The following is a 25,965-nucleotide window of genomic DNA, read 5'->3' as shown; positions in this document are numbered from 1 at the left end:
GGTGTTACAACATAAAGAGGGGGCAGGGTGTTACAACATAAGGTGGGGGCAGGGTGTTACAACATACGGTGGGGACAGGGTATTACAACAGGCAGAGGGCGTAGGGTGTTACAACATACGGAGGGGGCAGGGTGTTACAACAGACAGAGAGGGTAGGGTGTTACAACAACCAGAGGGGGCAGGGTGTTATAACATACGGTGGTGACACGGTGTTACAACATACAGAGGGGGCAGGGGTGTTACAACATACGGTGGGGGAGAGTGTTACAACAGACAGAGGGGGGCAGGGTGTTACAACATACGGAGGGGGCAGGGTGTTACAACAGACAGAGGGGGCAGGGTGTTACAACAGACAGAGAGGGTAGGGTGTTACAACAACCAGAGGGGGCAGGGTGTTACAACATACGGTGGTGACACGGTCTTACAACATACAGAGGGGGCAGGGTGTTACAACATACAGTGGGGGGAGGGTGTTACAACAGACAGAGGGGGAGGGTGTTACAACATACGGTGTGGGGCAGGGTGTTACAACAGCCAGAGGGGGTAGGGAGTTACAACAGCCAGAGGGGGGTAGGGTGTTACAATTTACTGTGGTGACAGGGTGTTACAACAGACAGAGGGGGCAGGGTGTTACAACATACGGTGTGGGCAGGGTGTTACAACAGCCAGAGGGTGTAGTGTGTTACAACATACGGTGGTGACAGGGTGTTATAACATACAGAGGGGGCAGGGTGTTACAACATACAGTGGGGGTAGGGGTGTTACAACAGACAGAGGGGTCAGGGTGTTACAACAGCCAGAGGGGGCTAGTGTGTTACAACATACGGTGGGGGCAGGGTGTTACAACAGACAGAGGGGGCAGGGTGTTACAACATACGGTGGGACAGGGGTGTTACAACAGGCAGAGGGCCTAGGGTGTTACAACATACAGTGGGGGCAGGATGTTACAATATACAGAGGGGGCAGGGTGTTACAAGATACGGTGGGGGCAGGTTGTTACAACATACGGTGGGACAGGTTGTTACAACAGCCAGTGGGGGCAGAGTGTTCCAACACCCAGAGTGGCAGGGGTGGTACAACAGCCAGAGGGGGTAGGGTGTTACAACATACGGAGGGGGCAGGGTGTTTACAACAGACGGAGGGGGTAGGGTGTTACAACATACAGTGGGGGTGGGTGTTACAACAGACAGAGGGGGCAGGAAGTTACAACAGACAGTGGGTGCAGGGTGTTACAACATACAGAGGGGGCAGGGTGTTACATCATACGGTGGGGGCAGGGTGTTACAACAGCCAGAGGGGTCAGTGTGTTACATCAGCTGGAGGGGGTTGGGTGTTACAACTTACGATGTGGTTGGGGTGTTCTAACACCCAGAGGGGGTTGGGTATTACCATAAGGCGCAGGAGCAGAATTAGGCCATTTGTCCGATTGCGTCTGTTTGCCATTTCATCACCATTGATCGCTTATCCCTTTCAAACAATCTTCCTGCCTCTCCTGGTAAACTTTGACACCCCTACTGATCAAGAACCTATCAACCCGAGTCTTAAATACACCGTAACCAGAGCCAGCTGGAGCAGTGACTTCCACAGATCCAACACCTTCTGGCTTAGGAAATTTCTCCTCATTTCCGTCCTAAACGATTGTCCCTTTATTCTGAGGTTACGTCCTCTGGCACAGACTCCCCTGCTATAGGAAACACCCCGCTCCATATCGAGGCCTTTCGGTATTCAATAGGTTTCAATGAGAATCTCCCCTCGTTCTTTTGAATTCCAGTGAGTAGAGGCCCAGAGCTATCAAACACTCTTCGTAGGGTAAGCCTTTCATATCCGGAACCATTTTCAAGAACCTCCTTTGAATCCTCTCCAGTGTCAGCACATCCTTTCTTAGATAAGGGGCCCAAAACTCCAAGTGGGGCCTCATAAAGCCTCAGCATCACATCCTTGCTCTTGTATTCTAGCCCTCTTGAAATGAATGCTAACAATACATTTGCTTTCCTCACCACTGACTCAACCTGCAACTTAACCTTCAGGGAACAGTGGCAAGATCTCCCAGGTCACTTTGCACCTCGGAAATTTGAATTTTCTCCTTGTTTGGATAAGAGCCTACTCTCTAATTCCTTCCAGCAAAGTGCATGACCACACACTTCCTGACACGGTATTCCATCCGCTGCTTCCTTACCCATTCTCTTACTCTCTTCAAATCCTTCTTCAGCCTCTTTACTTCCTCAGAACTACCTATCTTCATCTTGTCCTCAAACGTGGCCACAAAACCATCAATTCCGTCATCGAAATCACTGACAGACAACTAAAAAGAAGCGGTGCCGACACAAACCCCCTGCAGAACCCCACTTCTCACTGGTAGCCCATCAGAAAAGGCTCCCTTATTGCCCCTTTTTGCCTCCTACCAACCAGAATCATTACAGTAGAATCATTCCTAAATCATTCCTATGCACCATGAACTTTTACCTTGCTAAGCAGCTTCATGTGTGGCACCTTGCCAAAGGCCGTCTGAAAATCCAAGTACACGACATCTATCAGTTCTCCTTTGTCTATCCTGCTTGTTATTTCCTCGAAGAATTTCAACAGGTTTCTCAGGCAAGACTTACCCTTTGGGAAACCATGCTGACTTTAGCTTATTTTAACCATGTACTCAACCACGATCTGCTCACAGACATTCTACACATTCTCCCTCTTGGGAGCAAAATCAGCACCAACTTTGATTTTCCCAATCCACCTTGAAATCCCCCATGGCCTCGCCCTTTCGGCATGCTTTTCTATCTCCCGTTGTAATTTGTACCCCACATGCTGGCCTCTGCTTGGAAGCCTATTTATAACTCCCACCCGGGTCTTTTTCCCTTGCAGTTTCTTAACTCTACTCTAAGAATTCTACTTCTTCCAATCCTATGCCACCTCTTTCTATAGATTTGATTTCATTTTTAACTTGACAGAGCTAGGCCACCCCTCTCTGTGCTTTTGGTACAATATGTATCCTTGGAAGTTAAGCTCCCGACTATAATCTTCTTTCAGCCACCACCCACAAAATCATTCCTGTCCCAATCTCTAACTGCGCTACAGGGGCATCTCCCTTGTCTTGTGTACTCTATGCATTCAAATATAAAACTTACAGTCCTGTAGTTGTCACCCTTTCAATTTTGTTCCCGTTACACTGCAACTCGTCTCGCTGACTGCAATTTTGCCCTATCATCTGCCTGTACTTCCGGACAGTCTCACTACATACCGCCTCTGTTTGTGAACCAGCTACCCCATCCTCAGCCCCGTCAGTCAGACTCCTATCCCCTTGCTCATGGACCTGAGCTGAGACCACGTGGCCAAGTGGTTAAGGCTTTGGGTTGGCGATCTGAAGGTCGCCAGTTCGAGCCTCGGCAGAGGCAGCGAGTTGTGTCCTTGAGCAAGGCAGTTAACCACACACTGCTCCTGCACGTTCAGCGTGGTGTGTCCTTGAGCAAGGCAGTTAACCACACACTGCTCCTGCACGTTCAGCGTGGTGTGTCCTTGAGCAAGGCAGTTAACCACACACTGCTCCTGCACGTTTCTAGCCCATTGGTGGGGGTTGGTGCAATGTGGACAGGACAGGATCATCCCTGACCTGACACCAGGAAGGCAACAGACACAGAATCTTGTGTCTACTCCACCATTTATGGAATCCCCTACCTCTACCAAGGTCCCCTTCCTTTCTGAACCAGAGACTTTGGCCACTGCATAGGTTGTCTCCCTCAACAGTATCCAAAGTGGTTCGCTTATTATTGAGGGTGACGGTGGAGGGATGCTCTGCACTGATTCCTTCCCCTCTCCTGACAGTCACCCAGGTTTTTACTTCCTGCAGCTTAGGGTGGCTGCTTCCCTGTAGCTCCTATCTATCGCCTGCTCAGTTCCCCATATGAGCCAAAGGCATCGAGCTGCAGTTTCCAGTTCCTTATCTGAGCAGCTGTAGCTTACTGAACTTGGTGCAGATGTTCCCGGATCTCACACACCCGGCCCAGGCAGCCATTGTCACCGCACTAACTGTGTTCTGTAGATGAAGAAGGAACTGCTTTGCCCAAGCCAGCTTTCACCACGTTGAGCGAAGCCCTGCCCTCTCTTACACTGGTCCACTCACAGAATGGCCGCTCCAACCATAGCAGCCTCCCTTGTCCTATTTGAGTTTGTCCTTGCTAATGAGTCGTTATTTGATCGGTCCGCCGGAAAAGTCCACAAACCCTCCGTTTAAGATCTCGCTCACAGACCTGCGAGTTGCCTCGCTCCTGGTTCAGCTGGGCTGCTGGGGATGCAGGAAAGCTGAAGGGAAAACTTGCTGGGAACAGGGTAGAAGGAGCAGATCGTTATGGTGCCGAGCCAGACCAGCATAGGCTTGACACCTTATGGGAACATGTATCCAATCCCACCCAGGCTGATAGGGCCTGGGGGGGGGGGGGGGCTGGGAATGAGGTGCACTGCATCAAAAGCTCACACTGACAACCACTGGTTATTATAAGAACATCTGGCATTGTTTGTTTACAGTGACCCAGGAAAGAGACCAACATAACCAAAGACCCTCCCTCAAACATCCTCTCTTCTGGCAGAATACACAAAAGCTTGTAAGCACATACCACCAGGCCCTGGGACAGATTCTGTCTTGCTGTTGTAAGACTCATGAACGGACCTCTTGTACGATAAAAATGAACTCCTGCAATTACAATCGATGTCGTGCTGGCCCTGGCACCTTGCGCTCAGAACCAGCATTGACAAAGTGTAACGGTACGGGATTTCCAAAGCGTTTGTCATTGCCAAGACATCGTAACAATGATCAGCCTGACAAGGCAGTGATTCACTATATACTGTTGTTTAAAATATAAAAAAACATCATTATAAAAAAAAACCTGCACTGGTCATCGTTACCACAGCAACCGACGTTGATGATTTGGTACATCACCAATGACTCTATCTAGTTACCACCGTAAAGAGCATTCTGACTGGGGGCATCACCGTCTGGTACGGAGGGGCCACTGCACAGGATCGGAAACGGCTGCAGAGGGTGACAGCCTCAGCCAGCTCCAAGGGCATCTTCCAAAGGCGATGCCTCAAGAATGCAGCATCCATCTTCGAGGAGCCTCGCCATTCAGGACATGCCCCCCCCCCAGCTCATTGCTCCCTTCAGGGAGGGGGTATGGGAACCTGGTGACACACACTCAACGTTTTAGGATCAGCTTGTTCCCCCTCCCCGTCATCAGATTTCTGAATGGAAGGTGAACACGGCCTCGCATTCTGTTCTCTTTCTGCACTGCTTATTGATTCTTCATTTATTTCTGATTGTAACTTTTTATGTATAGCACTCACACAAGACAACAAATTTCATGATGGATGTCAGTGATTCTGATTCTCGATAGTGCATCTCTCTCTCTCTCTCTCTCTCGCACGCACGCACGATTTGAATGGTAATTCACCCACTTCCATTGTGAGGGGATCACAGCGACTATAAAAACAAGACCTCACGTAACCACAGCATTACAACAGTCGTTGTCATTATAGGGCCACCTTCCCCCGAGCTGATGGTACACGCCTGGTTACCTGGACAGGATTTAACACCTCGCAGACCACAAACTGAGCCAGTACTGAGCATCTGTGTTCCGAAACAATGTCCGTGAGTGGACAGGATGAAGGAAAGTCAAGTCAAGTCACTTTTATTGTCATTTCGACCATAACTGCTGGTACAGTACACAGTAAAAACGAGACAGCGTTTTTCAGGACCATGGTGTTATATGAAACAATACAAAAACTACACTGAACTACGTAAAAAACAACAGAGAGAGAGAGAAAAAAACAACTACACGAGAGTACAGACCAACCCAGGACTGCATAAAGTGTACAACACAGTGCAGGCATTACAATAAATAATAAAGAGGACGATAGGGCAGTAAGGTGTCAATCCAGGCTGACAAGTGAGGTTTAACAGTCTCCGAGTGAAATAGAGAAATGAAATCGGGAAGGAAGCAGGAGCAAATAGAATGAGAATGGAAAGGGCGATGTGTGAAAGGACTCCGGAGAAAGAAAGAAAGAAAGAAAGAAAGAAAGAAAGAAAGAAAGAAAGAAAGAAAGAAAGAAAGAAAGAAAGAAAGAAAGAAAGAAAGAAAGAAAGAAAGAAAGAAAGAAAGAAAGAAAGAAAGAAAGAAAGAAAGAAAGAAAGAAAGAAAGAAAGAAAGAAAGAAAGAAAGAAAGAAAGAAAGAAAGAAAGAAAGAAAGAAAGAAAGAAAGAAAGAAAGAAAGAAAGAAAGAAAGAAAGAAAGAAAGAAAGAAAGAAAGAAAGAAAGAAAGAAAGAAAGAAAGAAAGAAAGAAAGAAGGCAGAATGAATGAGGTGAGCACGAAATTAAGAGAGGGACATTGCAGAATAAAAACAACACAAAAACGGCTAGAAACGCAGTTTAAACACACGAGCTTCTGCTGGAAATCCAGAGCAACACATACAAAATGCTGGAGGAACTTAGCAGATCGGGGAGCACCAATGGAAACAAATCCCGTTTGAGGGTCTGGGCCGGAAGTGGGTCGGCTGTTCATTTCCGCAGGCGCTGCCTGACCTGCTGAGTTACTCCAGCATTAGGAACCATGCCAAATGCAGTACTTGCTCTGTCCATATGAAGCTGAAAAACAAAATGCTGCAGAATAATTCCTACCCGAGGCAAAGAGACCTAGAAAACGTTTTCAGAATCCTTAGGAGGAAGACTGACGAGTCTCCCCTTCACTCACAGTGGCTCCACGGTGATACTGTACGATCACGTCTCCAATCGATACAGTTCCAGCGCGGCTGGGTGTCCGAATCCACGGTCCCTTCATAGTTTTAGTTAGAGTGAGACTATCGATCTGATACAAATCGAAGAAGCCCCCTCACCTCATTTGAAGCGAACCAACCAACCGATTCAACGCAACCTACAGAGTGATCGATGGCGCCGATCGCGACCCATAATCCCAGGGGTTAGAAAGGGTTCCGCCCGCTTCGGGAGAGGAACGGCCGGCCGACACCGATCCAGTCCGCAGTCCTTCCCCAGCCCGGCCCAGGGTCGGCGCTGACTTGACCCGCAGGAGTGACACACAGGAGGAGGGTATTTAGTATAAAACGGCTTCAGAATCGGCACGACCTCGCAGAGCATCTCAATTCAGTTCGCACAGGAAACCACAAATGCTTCGAGCCACTCCAGTTACTGAACGGCTTTTTTCTGGGTCAGTGCCGCGCGTCTATAGTTGCAGACTGCGTTTTCTAAACAGTTGAAGAAAAGTGTCCGGAAATGTTGCCATGGTGATGGTTTCCCATACTTTGCTAAAAGCGAAGCAGCTTCCAATCCAGCGTCAGAATCAACTTCATTCCCCATGTGCTGTTGGTCAGGGCGCTTCAAAAAACGACAGTTATAAATAATTTAAAAAGTATATAAAAATAAAGTTTGAAGTACAGATACAGAATAAAATGTATATAAATAGATAAATGTCGACATGTATTTACAATGTAAATGACATTATAGAAATGGTTTAAAGTGTTCACTGTTCAAAGTAAGTTTTATTATCAGAGTACATGTACGTCACCACATACAACCCTGAGATTAATTTTCCTGCAGGCAAACTCAGCAAATCTATAGGCCAGTATCTATAACAGGATCAACGAAAGATCAAGTAGAACCTACTAGGCCACAAACTGTGCAAATGAAAATATAAATAGATAGCAGCACAGAACGAGAGCATGAAATGACAAGGTAAAGAGTCCTTAAACTGAGATCATTGTTTGTGGGAACATCTCAATAGATGAGTGCAGTTATCCTTTTTTGGTCACAAGCTGGATGGTTGAGGGGTAGTAACCATCTATTTCCCGAGGAGACTGAGGTCCTTTAACATCTGCCGGATGATGCTGAGGATGTTCTACGAGTCAGTGGTGGCCAGTGCTGTCATGTTTGCTGTTGTGTGCTGGGGCAGCAGGCTGAGGGTAGCAGACACCAACAGAATCAACAAACTCATTCGTAAGGCCAGTGACGTTGTGGGGGTGGAACTGGACTCTCTGACGGTGGTGTCTGAAAAGAGGATGCTGTCCAAGTTGCATGCCATCTTGGACAATGACTCCCATCCACTCCATAATGTACTGGTTAGGCACAGGAGTACATTCAGCCAGAGACTCATTCCACTGAGATGTAACACTGAGTGTCATAGGAAGTCATTCCTGCCTGTGGCCATCAAACTTTACAACTCCTCCCTCAGAGTGTCAGACACCCTGAGCCAATAGGCTGGTCCTGGACTAATTTCCACTTGACATTATTTACTTGTCATTATTTAATTATTTATGGTTTTATGTTGCGATATTTCTACACTATTCTTGGTTGGTGCGACTGTAACGAAACCCAATTTCCCTCAGGATCAATAAGGTATGTCTGTCTGTCTTGAACCTGGTGGTGCGAGTCCTGAGGTACCTTCGATGTGATGGCAGCAGTGAGTGAAGCTCGTGGCCTGGCTGCTGAGGAGCTTTGATGATGGATGCTGCTTTTCTGTGGTAACATTTCATGTCGATTTGCTCAATGGTTGGGAAGGTTTTACCTGTGATGTACTGGGCCATATCAACTGCCTTTTGTAGGGTTTTCTGCTCAAAGGCATTGGTGTTCCCGTACCAGGCCGTAATGCAGCCAGTCGGCACACTTTCCACCACACACCGATAGAAGTTTGTCCAGGTTTTTGATGACATGCCGAATCTCCACAGACTCCTGAGAAAGTCGAGGCGCTGTTGTGCTTTCTTCCCAAGTATATTTTAATGATGAGTCCAGGACAGGTCCTCTGAGATAGTGACACCCAGGAATTTAAAGTTACTGACCCTCTCCACCTCTGATCCTCTGATGATTACTGGCTCCTGGACCTCTGGTTTCCCCCTCCTGAAGTCTACAATCAGTTCCTTGGTCTTACTGACATTGAGTGAGAGGTTGTCGTTACCACACCACTCAGCCAGATTTTCAGTCTCCCTCCTGTACCACCGCCTTTAATACGGCCCACGACTGTGGTGTCGCCGGCAAACTTGTATATGGTGTTGGAGCAGCACTTAGTCGCACAGTCATAGGTGGGAAGTGAGTAGAGCAGAGGGGCAGCATCCCTGTGGTGCTCCCGGGCTCAGAGGGGAAGTGGGGACCAACTGGAATAGCTGATCAGATTAACTGTCTAGCTTTGGGTTTCAAAGTTCAAAGTAAATTTATCATCAAAGTACATATACGTCACCACATACAACCCTGAGATTCATTTTCTTGTGGGCATATTCAATAAATCTAAAATGGAATAATAACCATAATAGAATCAATTAAAGACCACACGAGGGTGATGAAGCAGTGTGTAAAAGACAACAAGTTGTGCCAATACAAAAAGAAAGAAAAAGTAATAATAAATAAGCAATAGATATCGAGAACACGAGATGAAGAGTCCTTGAAAGTGAGTCCATAGGTTGTGGGAACATTTCAATGGTGGGGCAAGAGAAGTTGAGTGAAGTTACCCCCTTTGGTTTAAGAGCCTGATAATTAAGGAGTAATAACTGTACCTGAACCTGGTGGTGTGTGTACTGAGGCTCCTGCACCTCCTTCATGATGGTAACAGTGAGAAGAGAGCGTGCCCTGGGCGGTGGAGGTCCTTGATGATGGACGTGACCTTCCTGGGACAATGCTTCGTGTAGATGTGCTCAGTGGTAGGGAGGGCTTTACCCGTGATTTGCCAAAGTTTTAGGTGTCATGCCAAATCCTCACCAACTCCTGAGGATGTAGAGGCCCACTGCCGTGCTTTCTTCATAATCGCACTTACGTGTTGGACCAATGTAACCCCCGGCCTGGCCAAACTTAAGTAATCTCGTTTGGGTGGATGCTGCGCGATGTGTCCCCTGTTACAAATCAGCACCACAAAATAACAAGCAGTACACAATATGCGATTAAATGACTGAGCTTTATAATTCTTACTTTGACTATATGGTTAATAAAGAAACAAAGAAAGGCCCATTATCATGGCACAGTTTCATACGCAAACATTGGAGCTGGCAGTTTGTCCGTTTGTGCTCGTCGACCACTTCCAAGCATAGCCGACCCTCAGCCCACTCCATCTGACGGTCTACCAACCCTCTCCATTCACGTCCTCTCTCTTCATTGCTCCCCGGCAAAAGACCACAAAATCCCTGCTCCCAGACACTCAAGAAAGAACAACATCCCACTCATTGCCTAACACGCTGCCCCATTATCTCTAATCATAACCCAAACATTGCTGCTGCAGAGAAACCATCACCTCAGCGGTGAGACATTACAGAGAGGCCATTACACTAGCAGAGAAACCTTACAACGGGATACACCAAGAATGTAAAGTTGCTGTCCTTCTCCACCTCTGATCCCTCAACGAGGACTGGCTCTTGGTCCTCTTGTTTTCCCTCCTCCTGAAGTCAATAATCAGTTCTGTGGTCTTGCTGACATTGAATAAGAGGTGGTTGTTATCGCACCACTCAGCGGGTTTTTGATCTGATTTGTCAGCACCTTTGGCTCGGCCCACAGCAGCAGCGTCGTCGGCAAACCCGAATATGTCATCGGAGCTGTGCTAAGCCACACAGTTGAAAGTGTAAAGCGAGCAGAGCTGGGGATAAGCTCTCAGCCCTGTGGTGCGCCTGTGCTGATGGAAGCTGTGGTGGAGATGTTGCCAATCTGAACTGACTGAGGTCTGCAAGTGAAGAAATCGAAGATTCAATTGCACAAGGAGGTATTAAGGCCAAGATCTTGAAGCCTATTGGTTAGCTTGGAGGGGATGATGGTATTGAATGCTGAGACATAGTCGACAAAGAGCATCCTTGCTGTCCATTCGTATTATAATTTGTACTTCCCAATGTGTGATATTCTCTTCACTTCCTGAATCTCAGCTGCATACATTTCCCAAACTTCAAAGGATTGTTACTATTATAATTTTCTATAAACAACTGACAATGACACATCAACGTCCATACTTATCTACCTTTAATATTTTCTTCCTCACAAACAGTTCCTGCTGTTTTATTGAAGCAAGTCTGGATCACTCTCAATTCAGCTGGCAACGCCTATCTGAGCTGTGGATAGTTCATCTCTTTCACAGGGACTTTCTCTGCAGTACGTGCTCTTATCTCAGAAATCAAGTTTGTAAGCAAGTTTTCTTTTGCCCAAAGATTTGTAATCTCACATTTTAGTTATAGAAAATCATATTCATCAGTAACATGACTTCACAATATAATAATATACATAAAATGCAGCAATTATAGAAGTAAGGAAGAGTGTTGTTCTCCTGTTGAGGATTCTGTTTAGACCAGGGGTTCCCAACCTTTTTTATGCCATGGACCCCTACCATTAACCAAGGGCTCCGTAGACCCCAGGTTCGGAGCCCTTAGTTTATACTTTTAATTCTCGGCTCCCGGAAGTGGATGTCAGAATACAGAGGTTGGTCATCTCCCTCCCATGGAAGTTGTTTCACACGGCAGGTGTCTTTCTCTTCACGCTTCTAACTGGGTTTCGTCAAGCCACTCCTTCAACTCGTGGCCGCACGATGCTTTGAAAAGTTTGGGAAGTTGGCTTGGTTCGAGATTAAATGTGGCCCAAGAGGGCCAAAGGTGGGTCTCTCTGTTCGGGAGCTGCGGCTGGATCAATCTTTGTCTGACATCTTGTCCACAGCCATTCCAACATGGGTGGGCCTGAGTTGGCATGGCTTGATGGAGAACCTAAAGCAGACAAGACTCCACACATCATCAATGTGTTGATCCATGGAGGTATATGGACATACATGTATACGTATATATACATACTCATTGGTATGCTATAGTTTAGCATTCTGATATCATCTGCAAAAGGTTTTCCCATTTTAGTGATTTTGGACTTTGAGTATAATTGTCCGGTATTCCCCCTTTACTTATAAGATTGAGCCTAACTAAGAAGAATTGACAGACATTCTGGCCTCTAGGGGTACAGATTATTTTATGTGAACATCACCACCTTTATGTAAACAGTTTTTATATCATTTCCTGCTTAAGTTAATTTGGATTCAACTTGAAGCACACAACATCCATCATCCTCCTTGGAACAGCTGTATCTCTGAGTCGAAGGTGTTTGTTAATAATGGGAAATGTTTAGTAGATATATTTTGAAAGAAGTATTATGTTTATCATTTATTGTTATGAAGTTATCATTGTGTCTCAAATTTACTCTTGTTCTCATGATACTGTTATGGAGTGCCAAGTGTGACTGTTATCTTGGACACTGACTGTGAGAATAATCTCCAGGATTAGTAGAGTCAAGTGCACGACAATTCTGTATTGAGTTTAATATGTTCTTTACTTGACTTTCTGCAGTTTCACAAGTATGATCTCATTAAGAACTCTGAAGAAAGCTTGTGACTGGGGTGATTGTTGAGTGTGTTTAATTCACCGCGTAGTTTTGCCCATACTGTACCTACTGCGAGGGCAGTGGAGTGAAAACTAAACTAACCATCAAAAGCATTGCCTGCGAGCTGGTAATCTGTCTGAATGCAGGAGACAAGTGTCAGCTTCTGAGCCGAGCAACATCGGTAGCCAAGACCTGGAAGTTAAGTCAGAATGTGGCACATCTATCATATCTTCGCTACAATTAGCTTGGCTCCAACAGGAACCCACCCACAGCTGAAGTGGCAAAACTGAGAGTGGCTTAGACACTATAGACAGGGAGAGACAACTACAGAGAGGGAGAGAACACTATAGACAGGAAGAGAGCACTATAGACAGGGAGAGAGCACTACAGACAGGGAGAAAGAACTATAGACAGGGAGAGAGCACTATAGACAGGGAGAGAACACTATAGACAGGGAGAGAGCACTATAGATAGGGAGAGAACACTATAGACAGGGAGAGAGCACTACAGACAGGGAGAGAGCACTACAGACAGGGAGAGAGCACTATAGACAGGGAGAGAACACTATAGACGGAGAGAGAACACTATAGACAGGGAGAGAGCACTATAGACAGGGAGAGAACACTATAGACAGGGAGAGAGCACTACAGACAGGGAGAGAGCACTACAGACAGGGAGAGAGCACTACAGACAGGGAGAGAGCACTACAGACAGGGAGAGAGCACTATAGACAGGGAGAGAACACTATAGACGGAGAGAGAACACTATAGACAGGGAGAGAGCACTATAGACAGGGAGAGACAACTATAGACAGTGAGAGAGAACACTATAGACAGGGAGAGAGCACTACAGACAGGGAGAGAGCACTACAGACAGGGAGAGAGCACTATAGACAGGGAGAGAACACTATAGACGGAGAGAGAACACTATAGACAGGGAGAGAGCACTATAGACAGGGAGAGACAACTATAGACAGTGAGAGAGAACACTATAGACAGGGAGAGAGCACTATAGACAGGGAGAGAGCACTATAGACGGAGAGAGAACACTATAGACAGGGAGAGAGCACTATAGACAGGGAGAGAGCACTATAGACAGGGAGAGACAACTATAGACAGGGAGAGAGAACACTATAGACAGGGAGAGAGTTTGTATAGACAGGGAGAGAGAGCACTATAGACAGGGAGCGACAACTACAGACAGGGAGAGAGTTTGTATAGACAGGGAGAGAGAACTATAGACAGGGAGAGAGAACACTATAGACAGGGAGAGAGCACTATAGACAGGGAGAGACAACTATAGACAGGGAGAGAGTTTGTATAGACAGGGAGAGAGAACACTATAGACAGGGAGAGAGTTTGTATATGTAACCCCCTGGGTCGCCTCAGGCTCGCTCAGCTCGTTCTTGTCTAGGGGGAGCAGCCTTCAGCCCCGCCAAACTGGGTAATCAGCTGGTGTGGATGCTGTGTGATGTCCCCGCCTCGCCCAAAAACAGACAGTACACCATATGCGATTAAATGAGTACAATTTATAAAGGTTACTATAACTAAGTGATTAATAACGATACAGTATATATGAAGAGAAAAAAAATAAAGAAAAGGCGCCAAACTTATCAAAGTCCAAAACACTTCGTGCACAACCGTTGGAGCTCAATTTCTTAAGTCTTCTGGCCACCATTCGATCCCCTCCGAACTCCTCGACTCTCCAAACAGCTCAGGACCCCTCCGAGTGGTCAACCAAGCACATCTAGCTTCATCCCCCCCCCCCCGGAGAATCTCCCGGCCTCGGACCCCCGCTTGGGGTCCGATCCTCGCCCAGCTTAGAGCATTGCGTCCTCTCTCTCGACCCCCTCGCGCCGATCTCCCCAAAAGCCCGTCAACAAAAGCTTACAGACTCAGAAGAAAGAACATTAATCCCCATTTGGTTTACAAAGGAATACCATTCTCGTTATCAGTAAATTAGCATTCCTGCTAGTTAACAAAAAGAAGAAACCCTCTTTACATATAGACAGGGAGAGAGCACTATAGACAGGGAGAGAACACTATAGACAGGGAGAGAGCACTATAGACAGGGAGAGAACACCATAGACAGGGAGAGAGCACTATAGACAGGGAGAGAGTTTGTATAGACAGGGAGAGACAACTATAGATGGGGAGAGAGTTTGTATAGACAGGGAGAGACAACTATAGACAGGGAGAGAGTTTGTATAGACAGGGAGAGAGCACTATAGACAGGGAGAGAACATTATAGACAGGGAGAGAGCACTATAGACAGGGAGAGAACATTATAGACAGGGAGAGAACATTATAGACTGGGAGAGAACACCATAGACAGGGAGAGAGCACTATAGACAGGGAGAGAGTTTGTATAGACAGGGAGAGAGCACTATAGACAGGGAGAGAGTTTGTATAGACAGGGAGAGAGCACTATAGACAGGGAGAGACAACTATAAACAGGGAGAGAGTTTGTATAGACAGGGAGAGACAACTATAGATGGGGAGAGAGTTTGTAAAGACAGGGAGAGAACACTATAGACAGGGAGAGACAACTATAGACAGGGAGAAAGCACCACAGGCATGGGGTGACCACATGTAGAGGCTACAGTAAGTGTGCACATGGAGGAACCTGAAGCTGAAACTGCCTCATCAGAGGCTAACCTGTACGAAGCAGCAGCTGACTTAAATAGTGGTGAGTCTATAAACAGAATCAAGCAGGCTTTGTCACAACAGCCAATGCATCTTACTAAAGAATACGATCAAATACATTTTGGCTGTGAAACTGACCATGCTCAGCTCTACAAACAGAAGCTCCAGAGAGATGTGTCGGGCTAGCTGAGAGTCAATCAGACGTTGCTGCTTGCCATGCACAGAGGTCTGCAGGAAAGGAAAATCCTGCTCTAAAGTATGTCCAGCCAACATCTGCCTGAAAGAAAATCCTGAGCAAAAAATAAAGGCATACATCCATAAGATATAGGAACAGAAATGGGCCATTTTTCCCAGCGAGTCTGCTGTGCCGGTTAATCATGGCTGATCCAGTTTCCCTCTCAGCCCCAGTCTCCTGCCTTCTCCCCGTATCCCTTCATACCCTGACCAGTCAAAAATCTATCAACCTCTGCCTTAAATATACATAAAAGCTTTGTCTCCACAGCTGCCTGTGGCAATGAATTCCACAGATTCACCACTCTTTGGCTAAAGAAATTCCTCCTCATCTCCATCATAAAAAAACACCCCTCAATACTGAGGCTGTCACCTCTGATCTTAGACCATTTCAAGGACCTTGGCCTGAAAAGTTGACTGTACTTTTTTCCATGGATGCTGCCTGGTCTGCTGATTTCCTCCAGTATCTTGTGTGTGTTAATAGGAAACTTCCTCTCCACATCCACTCTATCAAGGCCTTTCACCATTCAATAGGTTTCAACGAGGTCACCCCTCATTCTTCTGAATTCCCGTGAACACAGGCCCAGAGCCATCAGATGCTCTTCATATGACAAGCCGTTCAAACCTGGAATCATTTTTGTGAACCTCCTTTGAGCCCTCTCCAGTTTCAGCACATCCTTTCTAAGAAAAGGGGCCCAAAACTGCTCACATTACTCCAGGTGAGGCCTCATCAGTGCTTTCAAAGTTTCAACATTACACCCTCCTCCTCTCAAAATGAATGTGAGTGTTGCATTTGCCTTGCTTGGCACAGTCAACCTGCAAAATAACTTTCAGCAAAACCTGCACAAGGACTCCCAAGCCCCTCTGCGTCAGATTTTGTATCTTCTCTCCATTTGGAAAACAGTCAACCCTTTCACTTCTGCCAAAGTGCAAGACCAAGCACTTCCCGACACTGAATTCCATTTGTCATTGCTTTGCCCATTCTCCTAATCTAAGTCCTCGTGTAGCCTCTCCACTTCCTCAAAGCAACCTGCCCCTTCTCCTCTCTTCATATTGCCTGCAGCCTTTTCAACAAAGCCATCAATTCCATCATCCAAATCACTGACCTATAACCCAAAAAGAATTGGACCCAACAGAGACCCCTGTGGAACACCACTAGTCACCGGCAGCCAGCAAGAAAAGGCTCCCTTTATTCCCACTCTTTGCCTGCTGCCAATCAGCCACTGCTTTATCCATGCCTGAATCTTTCCTGTAATACCACAGGCTTGTAGCTTGTTAAGCAGCCTCATGTGTGGCTCCTTGTCAAAGGCCTTCTGAAAATCCAAGTACACAACATCAACCTTTGTCTATGCTGCTTGTTATTTCTTCAAAGAATTCCAACAGATTTGTCAGGCAGGACTTTCCCTCGAGGAAACAACGCTGACTATGGCCTCTTTTTTATCGTGCCTCTAAGTACCCTGAGAGTCTATCCTTAATAACCGACTCCAACACCTTCCCAACCACTGAGGTCAGACTAACTGGTCAATAGTTTCCTTTCTTCTGCCTCTCTCCCTTCCCGAAGAGAGTGACGTTAGTAATTTTCCAGTCTTCCAGAATCTAGTATTCCTTGAAAGATCATTACTAGTGCCTCCATGATTTCTTCAGGTATCTCTTTCAGGACTCCAGGGCTTGTGCCATCTGCTCCAGGCGACTTGTCTACCTTCAGACCTTCCAGCTTCCCAAGCACCTTCAGTCTCGTTAGGGTAACTTCACACATGATATTAGATGATCAGAGCAATATGTCACTTATGGAGGCAGTTTTATTTAGTCTTGTTTCCCCTCCCAGTCTCAATTACTACAGTCCTATCATTGATAACTTGGGTAATGAGACAAAGAGGGAAACTGGATTTGGTATTATTTTCATATGGGATTTCTTTTCCTGGGCCCAGTCTCCAATTGCCTTCTGCTTTTCTTGAATTCCCATAACCTTCCTCAATTCTTTGAGGAGAGTTGTACTGGGTGTAGGCGATGGTTGGCTTGAGTTAGCAATCCGGATCTATTTAGGTGGACATTGTACATTAAGAAATAAGGTGTAAGACTCCTGTCTTCTCCTACGCTCACAATTGGCAGTTCGTTTACCCACAGTTGCAGTTCAGCCTCCAGAACAGACCAGTTTTGCCAGGACTCAATCTATCAATTCCTTCACTCCACCACGCCGCTAGATTGCAGCCGGAATGAAGTGCTGTACTCCACTGTATGCCTGTCTGTTCACACACGGTTTGAAAGCCTTTCCCAACGGAGGAAGAACCTCAGTCTCCATATACGCAGGCGGGGTTGCCAGCATGTGGGAATACAGAGTTTCGGAGTGCTGTGACGGTTGCAATCTCGCTACAAAAAGTCAGGGAGACCAACCATGTATATTCCACACAAAGATCATTTATCACAACAATATAGTTATTAGGTCTCCAATAAGGGGGCTATTTAGGCCTAAATGCTCAATTTCCACACCTGCATTGGAGCAGTTGGTTTTGCGTCTTATAGGAGGTTGATTTGTGACTATTATAGGCCAGGCGTTCTTTACCATTTGTGATTGAGTTGCTCACAATCACTCAACACGCAAGTCCACCGGTATAACATGGCTAGTTTCAGGAGTGGCTTGTCCGTCACCCTGATTATCCGAATCCTGCTGAAGGGTCTCTGCCTGACTATCTGAGGTATCTGAATCCTTGGTGGGTTTCTCCAGTCGCTGCCTCCCATTCGTGGGAGGGAGACATTTGCTTTTGTCTCTTTTGGGCGGGGGGGGGGGCAAATCCAGACCTTACCTTCTCCACCAGCTTTGTATTTGTACCGTGTCTGAAACCCTTGGGAGCTGGGGTCAGTAATATCCAGGAGAAATCTCAAAACATCATCCTGGTTATTTTTTATTTGTTACTTAGTTACTACCAAAACTCTAGCCTTCCTCACCAGAGTAAAGTCCATCCCGACATCCTGTTTGACTCATTCGTCAGTGTTTATCAGTTAGTTCACCACCATGGCTGTGAAAAGGGCCTGCAATATGTCCCAGGATGTGTAACTTCTGTACTAATGGCCAGCTATAATAATTAATAAATATTCCTCTACTTGGACAAGTGTGGGAGCAGTTTATCCAACAGTTCTCCATCCAATAATTGACCAGATGGGAAGGTATCTTTCTACTACATTCCTAACTTAATTATAGTCAGTACATATCAAGACTGGTCCTGCTGTATTTACCTGTTTTAGACATAATTCAAGGGCTTTAGCCTCTGTGAGTTGACTGTATGATTCCCTGAAGCCTGTGCTTGCACAACTTGTGTGGTTCAACTTCAGTCTCCAATTTAAAAAAAAGTTCCTTTTATAATGAAGAGCAAGGATTATAATTGAGTGGGTCCATCTTTCTGGATTCCCATTACTGATCCATCGCAGCACCACGTTGGAGAATGGTGCTGTCAGGGACGTTGTGCTACACTGTGCCACTAATGCCTTTCCTCTGGACAACATCAGTGGCGTGGAGAGGGGAGATTTGCAGCTTGGGCAACTGCTGGTCTTCCATTTAAAAAAAACCCTGCCCAGGCTTGTGCCCCGGAAACTTTCCAAGGCGCAAATCCATGGTCTATCGAGACTAACGGAGGCCTACACTACAGCTGGTACATTAGGCATTGGGGAAGGTGGTTCTGAATCTTCCATGACAGGTAACGATTGTAAGTCCTGGCTCTCAGGAACATGTAAGGTGCTGCCTTGTGAAAGTGTTTGCCATTCCCCACACCCTGTCATGGCAGCTTTCATTCATTTGTTGATAATTTGTTATCACTTTTCAAAGGCACAATCTCTGTATAATAATTGGTTTGTCTCTTTGCAGTGGTCTTTCTGCAGTAGGTGCCTGGAATACCATAGTAAGAATTGTTGTAAAGCAATAACTTTCTGTTCTTTTGAGATGAAATTTTAGGATTCATAGTGCAAGGGGTCTTGCGTTTCTTCTCCCTCATTATAGCAGATGGTTACAGTGGGGTTTTGGAGAAGTATTAATTTGCAGAACAAGGGTTTTTGTTAAAGCTCCTGCCCAGAGGCCTGTTCCTTGCCTAAATTGTCTAAACATCAATTTCTCTAGTGTCTCTGGGGTTAAGACAAAAGGCTTTTCATTTCTCTGGTTTACACCTGTTGTATAATGCTTTTAGCAACTGAGTGTGAAAGCTCCAGCATAATTCAATAGGCCAAGGGCTGATTGTGAGGCTTTTAGGGTCTTTGGATATCTTAGTTGAGTGACTTTTTGTGTCGAAGGTTTAAACCACGTCCCTGGCTGGTGATTGTTCTGCCTAGGAAATTGACTTTTGTGCGACAGGGTTGATTTTTTTTAAACGTTAAACACCTAGCCTCCGTCTGTCACCCTTTAAATGACAGTCTCAATCGGTGTTAATGCTTGTCCAGAGGGTTGGGTGGGCACAAACGTCCGGTCTTCCCCCTGGAGTCTGAAAGATCCCTGCAAGAAATATTTGTAGGTCAGTCACTGATATAGTGAGTCATTGGGTGTTATTGAAGGCCAACACTTTCAAGAAGTGGGTGTGAACAGAAGCTGTTGGCCAGATACATGCACGTTTTGTACTTTTTTACGAGTTTTTCCTCCCAGCATTTGTACTCATGCCTGTTGCTGGGTCAGATTGGGCTCTGTGTTCATTCAGGACGAGCAGCCGCCATCGGCCATCAGGCTGAACGTAGGCAAGTTTCGTCGAGAAGATCCTTTTATCGGAACATCTTGCTTGTAGAAGGAATCCTGAGCAGTTTCCTGTAGGAGTTGCTTTCCTCTATATTGGGAATACTCCACTGTTTCTGGCGTGGGGAAACATAGAAAATAGGTGCAGGAGGAGGCCATTTGGCCCTTCGAGCCTGCACCACCATTCAGTATGATCATGGCTGATCATCCAACTCAGAACCCTGTACCTGCTTTCTCTCCATACCCCTGATCCCTTTAGCCACAAGGGCCATATCTAAGGATTACATCCCAATTTAGTCGATCCAATATTGACCGTCACACAGTGGTTGAGATGCTGTTGCCGTAGGTCATAGATATTGAACAAAATATATTTCAATTTCGCTTTGATCGTTTTATCGTGTTGAGAGTCCAGCTGTTTCTGAGTATGTATGTCTCGTTCATCCGATACAGTGCATTGGGTGTTGGTTTGACTGTAGTACGAATCCAGCAGGAAATATCCATTGTTCCTGCTTGAAGCGCTGGTTTAATACAATCTGCAACAGGCTGGTGTAAAGACTACAATACGGCTACATGTATATCTGCATGGGAACTTTATGAGTTGGGCACTCTCCTTCGATTCCAGGTTAATTTTCCTACTTTACTGCCCTTAAATAATATCAGAATTTATCATTGAAATGTCTGCACCTGTATCAAAACATCAGGGTCGTTCCCTGGGGTTTGGTCTGTCGAACCTGCACCCTCCTCTAAATTCCATTCCTTCATCATCCCAGTCTCTGACTTAAGGAGTGAAATATTAACCATATAACAATTACAGCATGGAAACAGGTCATCTCAGCCCTTCTAGTCCGTGCCGAACACTTACTCTCACCTAGTCCCACCGACCTGCACTCAGCCCATAACCCTCCATTCCTTTCCTGTCCATATACCTATTCAATTTTACTTTAAATGACAATACCAAACCTGCCTCTACCACTTCTACAGGAAGCTCAATCCACACAGCTACCACTCTCTGAGTAAAGAAATTCCCCCTCGCGTTGCCCTTAAATTTTTGCCCCCTAACTCCCAACTCATGTCCTCTTGTTTGAATCTCCCCTACTCTCAATGGAAAAAGCCTATCCACGTCAACTCTATCTGTCCCCCCTCATAATTTTAAATGCCTCTATCAAGTCCCTCCTCAACTTTCTATGCTCCAAAGAATAAAGACTTAACTTGTTCAGCCTTTCCCTGTAACTTAGGTGCTGAAACCCAGGTAACATTCTAGTAAATCTCCTCTGTGCTCTCTCTACTTTGTTGACATCTTTCCTATAATTCGGTGACCAGAACTGCACACAATACTCCAAATTCGGCCTTACCAATGCCTTGTACTATTCATCATGTTCAATTTGAGAAGCAGTCGGTTTATTTTTCCAGATTTCTGATATATTATTTTATTAATTATTTATATCTGCATTTGCACAGTTTGTTGGCCATTAACTGTGTTTACAGATACTGTTCTATAGACTTGCTAAGTATGTTCTCAGAAAAATAAACTCGGGGTTGTACTTGGTGACATTATATGTACTCTGATAATAAATTTTACTTCATGGTGTCGACCAGCATTTGCCTGTGTCCCTACCAGAAACCAAGATGTAAACCATTTTACAGTGTCCTGTACCAGGTGTAATGCTGGAGCACTTCTCGAGCGCGCTCAGAGTTGGGATACTGCTTAAGTAATAATGCTTTCTAAAATTATACTTTGGGCATCACGTGGCCACGTGGGGCAGCAATTGTGGTGCCACTGGGTTTGCTGAGCAGGAAGTTCAAAGGAAGAGCCCTATCGAATATAAATAGCCACTGATACTCTGACCAGAGAGAGGTTATACTGTAACTACCCGGTCTTTGAAGACTAGCTCACTTCCCCGTTTATTCTCCACGACGAGTTTAGCCGCCAGTATCCACTACTGGCGTGATAGGCTTCCTTTCCCTACCGAGGAGGAGATACTTCCAGCTGGCACAGTTCATCTGTTTTCAGTGCTACACATTGAAATCCAAACAACGTTCTTAAAACACACTTCAAATGCACAGAGGATTTCTATTTTATAGAGAGCTTCCAAATCACAAACCATTTCTCAGCACAAAGGATTTCCAAAGTGCAAGTACAGTTCCTGTAAACTTCACGCCAGGGATGCAGATGAATAAATGGTCTGGCTGAAACCAAAGCCAGAGGAACACACTCTAGCTCACCCCATGTTTCTTTCCTGCTTCTCGATGTTCCTTACCCCATTGCTAATAAGCCTGGACTACTCTCTACATTTATACTCTTTCTACATCACTTGGGTGACTTCACACACACAAGTGATATTCTTTCAGAAACCCTCTTTATGCGAGTGCTCCCCAACCCTCCTCCTCTTCTCGGACACCCCACTCTGCCTGCCATGGGTCTCTCCATCTCTAATTGCCGAGGAGACGTCGCCTTCAGCGCCCCTCACTCCTCCTCGAAACTGACCCCCTCTGGGTGCACGGCTCTCTGCACCAGTCTCAGGTTCGGCGTCCAGCCCGCAGGTGGAGGGGGGCCTGTTGTACTGTGGCTGGCTGACCTCGGCCTTGCTGAGACAGTGCAGCGACTGTCAGACACTTCCTCCAGCTTACCCCTGGGGAAGGACCCCACACAGGAGCATTTGGCCGTTGGCCCCTGCACCATCACCAACCGCATCAACCCTGGGATCCCCAAGCCACAGCTGCCAACCTCACAGCTCCCCCACCAGGCACTGCCTGTTTCGATTCAGACCTAATTGTCATCCAACCGTGAGCGAGTCCTCACGAGTGCAGTCAAACGAGGCAGCGTTACTCCAGGGTCAAGGCGCAAAACGCAACACCAACAGTCACGCGCAGGACAAAGCGCACACAGCACGTTACAGATAGAAAGATGCAGCCACTGAATGAACGCCTGCAGTCGAATGCCGCACAGCTTGCCTTCTGCTGAGCAACGCTGACTGCAGCCTGGACATTACTGTAGCCACAGCGCCCCGGTGGCACTGGCCCCCACCCCTCTCCCTGGCAGCTGTACACAGGCGACCCTGCAGCTTGAGGCCCGGTCCCTGCACACAGAAGGGAACGGGCACGTGTGGACATCAGTACAATACGACCACACTAAACACAGAGGTGTACAGTCCAGGCTATGAGTCCTTTGTCCTGCAGAGCAAACACTGGGGGGAATTGCAGCACCCTGCCACCCCTGGGAGAGCACACCGCCTCCGTTGCCTTTCCCCCCGACAACACCACTGATCTGAGACTCTGAGTCCAGCTGAATGCCACCAAAGTCTATCGATGACGACGATACAGCTGGACTTCCACCCAGCAAACACCGGGGGGAGTTTCTGGGGGGACGGCACGGACTCCAGCCTGGATGCCACGTCACACCGTCCCCAGCGGAGCACGCTGACTTCGACGCCTCTCTCGTGGTGACTGTCGTCAGGAGACACCGGGGCTTAAGGTCGTGCAGCAACTCTACCGTCCGCCAATAAATCAGTATCGATCTCACGGCACTCCACATTAGCAATGTCCAAAAGGGTCTTGTGATCACAAGAAACGCTAACAAGATGGTCGCCCACCATCAAACTACACGCCTCCTTCGACTCAGCACATTGGAGCTCCTTAATTTTCTCTGCAAGCAAACAACTCCCTGATGGGATAGACCTACGGTTCTTAATATTCATCATGATCTTGAGATCATTAAAAATACATTTAAGTACAACAGTGCCACCGCTTGTAGGCCCTGTAGAAGCCACTGCGGCCGCACACACCACCTCCTACCCAAGATGCAGAAATCTGAACATCTGGTTAGCCCCATTGTTACTGCCTACTCCTGCCCCACTAACCTCATGTCCTCATACCTCAAATCCCTTTTAAGCTCCTCGATTCAGACTCTTCCTGACTACATCCATGACACTTCCCACGTTCTTGATCTCCTCCACAATTTTCAGCTCTGCGCCTCTGGTCACCTCATTTTCCCCATGAACTTCTGTCCCCCCATCAAGAAGGTCTTAAAGCTCTCCGCTTCCCTCTCAACAGCAGACCCGATCAGTCCCCTCCACCACCACCCTCCTCCACCTGCCAGAACTGGGCCTCACCTTCTGCAGTTTCTCTTTTCGGTCCTCCCACTTTTTCCAAACTCACGGTTTAGCCATTGGCAACCCCTGGGCCCAGGTTATGCCTGCCTTTTCACTGGCTACATGGAACAGCCCATGTAAAAGCCTTCCCTGGTAATGTTCCCCTAGTCATTCTGCGCTATATTGACAACTGTATCTGTGGCTGCTTCACGCACCCACGCTGAGCTCGTCAATTTCATCAACTTTGCCTCCAATTTCCAACCTGACCTTAAATTCACTTCTTCCATTTCTGACACCTCTCTCCTCTTCCTCAATCTCTCTGTCTCCATCTCTGGAGTCAAACTACCAATATGTTTTGTTGACTGAGTGATTGTCTTGCCTATACCTCTGTCCACCTTGTCTTCTGTAAAAATGTCTTTCTCTTTTCTCAGTTCCACCTGCTCCTAGGGTGCAGGTGTACTTTCCAGACATGGGAGAGGTCCTCCTTCTCAGAAGAACAGGTTTCCCTTCCTCCGCCATTGACGCCACCCTCATTTGCATCTCCACCATTCCCTTAATATCTGCATTAACCCATCGTCCTACAACCTGAACAGCGATGGAGTTCCTCTTGTCCTCACCTGTACACCATGAGCCTCCACATCCAACACATCGTTCTCTGCAGCTTGTACCATCTTCAACGAGTTCCTCCTACCAAACTCATCTTTACTACCCCTCCCCCTCATGCTCTCCTTTCCACAGGAATCACTCCCTCCGTCATTCCCTTCTCCGCTTGCCCCTCCCTGCTAACCTCCTTGCTGACCCAAGTGGTGCCACAACGAGACCAAAGACAACAGGAAGAGGAAAGTGGAGGTCCAAGAACCAGTCCTCTGGATATGTTGAGAGCGAAACGATCGCAAGGGTGAAAACTGGTCCTCTGGAAGACTGGATAGCAATCTACACATGGAGCCAAAAGGGATGGAGGAGATGTTATGCAGGAGACAGTCAGAGTCTATAGAAGTGAAGCAAACCATCAGCGAGATCATGGGCCCTTTCAGATGACAGAGGAGGAGGTGTTTGCCATTGAGGCACATTAGAGTGGATAAACCCCTAGGACCTGACATGGTGGTCCCTCAGATCCCGTTGAAGGCAAGTGCAGAAATTGCAGGGGCCCCAACAAAGATATGCAAATCATCCTTAGTGACAGGTGAGGTACCAGAGCACTGGAGGGTAGCTAATGTTGTTCTGCTGTCTAAAAGTAAACCAGTAAATTCTAAGCTGGTGAGCCTGACATTAGTGAGACTTGGCTGGCACCAGGGCAGGAATGGATTCTCAATATCCCTGGATTTCAGTGCGTTAAAAGGGATGGGGTGGGGAGGGGAGGAGGGGTGACATTACTGGTCAGCGATACTATTACAGCTACAGAAAGAGTGGGTAATGTAGCAGGATCCTCTTTTGAGTCAGTATGGGTGGAAGTCAGGAACAGGAAGGGAGGAATTACTCTTTTGGGAGTATTCTATAGGCCCCCTGGTAGCGGCAGAGATACCGAGGAGCAGATTGGGAGGCAGATTTTGGAAAGGTGCAAAAATAACAGGGTTGTTATCATGGGGGACTTTAACTTCCCTAATATTGATTGGCACCTGATTAGTTCCAATGGTTTAGATGGGGCAGAGTTTGTTAAGTGTGTCCAGGATGGATTCCTGTCACAGTATGTTGACCGGCCAACTAGGGGGAATGCCATATTAGATCTAGTATTAGGTAACAAACCAGGTCAGGTCACAGATCTGTCAGTGGGTGAGCATCTGGGGGACAGTGATCTCCGTCCCCTGGCCTTTAGCATTATCATGGAAAAGGATAGTATCAGAGAGGACAGGAACATTTTAATTGGGGAAGGGCAAATTACAAGGCTATAAGTCTAGAACTTGCGAGTGTGCATTGGGATGATGTT

This window comes from Hypanus sabinus, chromosome 26 (assembly GCF_030144855.1).
Source record: "Hypanus sabinus isolate sHypSab1 chromosome 26, sHypSab1.hap1, whole genome shotgun sequence".
NCBI classification, from domain to species: domain Eukaryota; kingdom Metazoa; phylum Chordata; class Chondrichthyes; order Myliobatiformes; family Dasyatidae; genus Hypanus; species Hypanus sabinus.
This window is presented reverse-complemented; position numbering follows the sequence as displayed.